The sequence below is a fragment of the Esox lucius genome, chromosome 3 (genome assembly GCF_011004845.1).
Source record: "Esox lucius isolate fEsoLuc1 chromosome 3, fEsoLuc1.pri, whole genome shotgun sequence".
Lineage (NCBI taxonomy): Eukaryota > Metazoa > Chordata > Actinopteri > Esociformes > Esocidae > Esox > Esox lucius.
This window is the reverse complement of record NC_047571.1, coordinates 19,923,537-19,929,108: the sequence shown is the minus strand read 5'-3', so window position 1 is coordinate 19,929,108 and position 5,572 is coordinate 19,923,537.

The window sequence follows — 5,572 nt, the reverse complement described above, 5'->3', positions numbered from 1 at the left end:
TCAAAATGATAATATAAATAAAAAAATATATGTGCATCAAACCTTACATATTTTCTAAAGGCATAGAATGACCTGAACTTTCCCCACTGCTCAATTCTTAATTTTACCTTTCAAAGCTGTGCCTCCCTTATTTCTGTACCCCCTCTGATTCAACCTTTCTGAATAAAGCCTAAATGACCATGGGAATATTTATAAAGACAGAGATGGGGTCCTGGGGCACAAGAAGTCCCTATCGAGAAACACAAAATCCCTCCCTCACACTCACAGACACACACTGCAAACAGATAAACTATATAAAGACACACACCTAAAAAATGTAAAATGATTAGAAATCTGTTTGGGTAGCAAAATGTATTGAGGAAGAAACCCTTTATTTCAAACACATAGAGACAGGCGCACACACACACACACACTTACAAAGAGACACACAAACTCAAGGACTCTCAAACACTCACAAAGGCACACATTAGCACAAACACACACACACCCTCACAAATACACACACAAGCACAAAGACAAGCTAGTCAGGTGGAAGGGAAGTGGGGAGTGAACAGCAATGACAGCCACACACTCCTCAACCCCTCACACACACACACAAACACAGGCAGGCAGGCAAGCATGGTCAGGACAAGACATCCCCTAACAGCCCCCTAACATTTATTACTCGCTTGGTTTGGATGGATGGAGTTTCATTCACATGTTAACCATTGTGTGCGTTTGTGTGTGTGTGTGTGTGTGTGTGAGTTAAAGATTCATTTGTGTGTTGTTAACCATTGTATGTGTGAGTTGAAAATTCATTTTGTTGTTAACCATTGTGAGTGCTAGGCAACATTTTATGTGTCTGAACTCAACCCTGGCCATATGGCCCCTCAATCTACTCCTCCTATGCAGGCTGCTCCTCTTCTCTTCAGCTACTCTGGCCTCTCCCAGACTGTCTCCATACGGACGCTAAGGGAAACAAAAGACTCTCCAGAAGTACGGCATAAATCTGCAAGGTGCTTTGGCAAGCTGTCTCTGTGCTACATCCGCACGCTCACAAACACACACACACACACATATACACACGCAAACACACACACACACACACCCAGACACACTAGGTCACATGAGAATGAAACTGTAGAAATGTGGCGGAGACAGAATAGGTTAGTTGGGACGGACCCATAGTAGTGTCATCTGGGATCAGGGTTTGGGATACTGTCCAAATACATCACTAGGAACAACATCTGATGTGCCCATTAAAAGCAGAAGCTATCCTCCCACGTCCCTTTATCCTCTCTCTCTTGCTTTCCATCTATATCTACCCCTTTCCCCTTTGTCTCTCTGTCTGTCACACTCGCTAACAGACTCTGCACTTGACATCCAGAGTGTGATTTCTGACAGGTCGCAGGTCCTCAAGGCCTTCTGTACGTGTATGCGTCCTCTGTGACAGGAGGTAGCCTGGGGTATCCTAACTTTAGAGGGCAAGTTGAAATATTAAAATACCGATCCGCTGGTTAGATGTGCAGCTTCCATGGATGACACAGTGTTCTGACACAGGATTACATTACAGATCCACACATATCACATGTACAATATACACCGCACATATCACATGTACAATAAACACCGCACATAGGCACCACTCATGCACAGTGGGAATAGAAAGTTAAGATGCATTTTCCTGTCCATTTTTCCTTCCATCCTCACAAGTGCTCCAGTTCCTGATGAAGAGAAACACTCCCACACCAGGATGCTGCCACCACTGTGCTTTACTGTAGGCATTGTGTTCTTTGGATGGAAAGATGTATTGGGTTTTTGCCACACATATAATTTTGCGTTCAGGCCAACGTTACATTTTTATCTCATCTGACCACAGCACATTTTGTCACTTGGGCTTGCAATGTTCAAACAAGACTTGATGTTGTCTTTTTTGAGGAGTGTTTTTTTTCTTTCCATCCTCCCATAGAGGGCAGATTTGAGGGAGTGCTTGTGATATTGTGGTCACATGCACACATGTGGTCACATGCACAGAGTCTCTGCCATAAAGGCCTGAAGCTCCTTACCATTGGCTTCCTGGTAGACCCTCGGATCAGTCTCCTCCTTGCCCGGTCATCCAGTTTGGAGGGATGGCCTGATCTATGCAAGGTGTGAGTGGTGCCATATGTCTTCCAATTAAGAATTATCTTAACTGTTCACCAAGGGATGGATAAAGCCTTTGAAGTATTTTTATATCCATACCCTTGTGTCTTTCCACAACTTTATCTTGAACATCTTTCAAATGTCCCTTTCTGCCAATAGTGGGTTCTTTGCTTTGAATTGTGCTTTAAGACGTGGAGTCCTCTATGACCAAATGCTTTTATTCGGAACTAATCAAAGTTACAACAATTGATCACAGAGGGAAGCTATTTAGCTTGATTTGTGATCTGAAAGGTTATTGGTTACACCTTAGGAAGTTTGAAAATGTAATTCATTTTGAGAGATTTTTTTAATTAAAAACAATCACTTGGATATTGTGAGTTACTGTTTGTAAATTTGTTATGTGTTATTATTTCAGGCTGTAAGGCAACAAATGGTGAACATTTTGAAAGGGGTACGTTCTATACCCATTGTACATCACATACACACACACATCTCCGATAACACAGATATGAAAGTTCTTCCTATGTGCTCTGTCAGATGTTTTTCCTCACCTGCCCAACAAGTTACGATTGTCTGTATGTATGTGTACGTGTATGAAGGTTTGTGTGAGTCAGATAGAGGGGTGGATTTGTACTTGTTTTTTAATCAGGAGGATTTTGCAAATGGCCTTTGGCTTCTCCTAAGGCCAAATTAGTGCAGGTGACTGTTGCATAATAAATGAGGCAACCACAAGGACAGAGAAACATAGTCACATACACAAACATATATTCACTTAATGCCAATCGGCTCCATGTAAAAACACACTCACACACTGCTGTACAGTGTGTTGACAGCCTGCGTCCTTATGAGAGCAGAAGGGTGAGGACCTGAGAGAACTCCTAAGGCTTTTCTGCACTGCTTGTCCGTCACACACACACACTCACTTGTGCACACGCACTTACACGCATACACATGAACACACCCCTCCTAAGGGAAACTGCATAGATTAGCAGCTCATTAGCATATCGCAGAGGGGCAAAACACAGGGGGCATAGTGTGTGTTTTATGTGTGTAGGTTTGTTGTGTGTGTGTGTGTCTCTTCAGCTTACACCCCTCAGAACATTGTCCCCCTCGTCACCACAGCATCTGTTTAATTATTTACCAGGTGTCCCAGAATGGTGCCCACTCTAATCAGGAAGCAGGCAATCATGCCTTGACAGGAGATAACGCATTATGGAATGTGTTTTTTATTGCTACTTAGACTATTATTTGATTAAGGCAGAGGCTACAGATCCAACAGTTCTCAGTCCTTTTCCTCCACGGTGTCTCTGGTTCTGTGGATCCGGAAGCTTCTGCTCATGTGTTTATTGTCTATGTGCTCTTTACATAGCTAGGTGTTCCCCACACTCCTCATTTCTTCTGAATCTGCCTTCACCAAACCTCACCAGTCCCCTGCCTTCACCAAACCTTACCAGTTCCCCTAGCTTCTACCTTCCTGACCTCCCATGTAGGGTATGTGTAGTATTTTTTTTACAGTTGACTCATGACTCACTGATTGTGGTAATAGGCCTATAGATTCTTGCCAGAGCTGTGTGTTTCAAAAGTCTTCATATATTATGCACATGTTTTTATAATCCTCATTTATTTTACATTTATAGCTTTTATTACAGAATGAGTCTCAAAGAGCTCGAAAAAACAAAACAAAATAATAACTTTTCCAAAAGAGTAGATCTGGACTACCCTTTTCTCCCAGAGATAAAGGTTTTTGGTTATTAACGCCAGCCGCAGATACAACAATATTTGTTGTGGTTAAAAGAGAACCACATGGCCTGAGCAGAGTGAGGATGCATGGTTGATGAGGCCAATGAGCAGGTCCTCCTGTGGCAGGCAGCACAGTTCACTCCATTATAGGAGTCTGACCAGCGTCTTGCAATTCCAGCCATTCTGACTGTGACTTCCAACCATTCTGACTGTGACTTTCAGCCATTCTTACTGTGACTTCCAGCCATTCTGTCTGTGACTTCCTGCCATTCTGACGGTGACTTCCAGCCATTCTGACTGTGACTTCCAGACATTCTGACTGTGACTTCCTGCCATTCTGGCTGTGACTTCCTGTCATTCTGACTGTGACTTCCTCCCATTCTGGCTGTGACTTCCTGTCATTCTGACGGTGACTTCCTCCCATTCTGACGGTGACTTCCTCCCATTCTGGCTGTGACTTCCTGTCATTCTGACTGTGACTTCCTCCCATTCTGACTGTGACTTCCTCCCATTCTGACTGTGACTTCCTCCCATTCTGACTGTGACTTCCTCCCATTCTGACTGTGACTTCCTCCAATTCTGACTGTGACTTCCCTATAGTGTAGTGACATTTGCGATGTAATTGTGATGTTTGTGATGCCCCATCCCAGCCTGGATTGGTGAAAAACAACACTAACTGCCTACTCCCTGGTTTAAAGAAGAAGTGACAAGGAAATGCACAACGTGATCCGCACATGCACAAAAGCTTCTGAACACGTAGTGCCAAAAAGTGAAGGTCTGCGTGCCACTCTGTTAGATTAATCAATTTGCTCTCATTTAGCAGCTAATCCATCTATCCAATCAGAACTAAGATAATCCGTCACCTCATCAGAACTAAGTTAATCCATACATCCGATCAAAGCGACAGGGAAACAGGTTTTTCCAGCAGCTCAGAGCAGAACCAACACCTGTCTCTGTACTCTCTATGACCTCAGAAGAGTGTGACTAACAGCTGGGGACTGATGGATGTTATTGTTTTTTGTAATTCAGGTTTCCTGCAGATCTATGATCAAGTATAGACTTCCTAAAGCCCAGCCTTAATTTTACGAGATATCCTTGGGTCAATATCAAGGCCAACTTCATCGTACTCCAGTGAGCTCATCACAGTGACGCATTCGTAACGACACCATTCAACATCAAAACCTCAACCCAGAAACAAGCCCCTAGTTCTTCTAATCAGAAATCAGCTTTCAGTGCTTGACTGGAGAGAGAAAAGAGAATTCATTAAACTCAGCCACCCACCCTGGCCTGAAGAACAGACAGAGGGAGAGGGGGGGAGGGCGGGGGGAGGGAAGAGAAAAGAGAGAGGGAGCTTTTGTAAAGCAGAGGCCCTTGAAGTGAATTGAAGAGAGGGGTTTATCAGAAGAGCTCTGTCATAAGAGGGAGAACAGAGAACCGACAGAACAGTCCAATGAGGAATACATGGATATAGGAACACTAGTTCCAGGAAGAGCAGAAAAGGGAGAGGTGTTAGAGAGGGTCAGTTTTACCCTGTAGCCCCTCACACACACACAAAAACATTTTCACACACAAACACCGGACTTTCTCTCTGTAATCACTGTTCCTAATCCCTGTCCATTCAGTTATGTTATTGTCCAGAGGTTTTTAATAATCCAGTTTTAATCTGAATAGATAAGTGGCCACTAAAGCGGTTTATCTTATTAAATCTAAA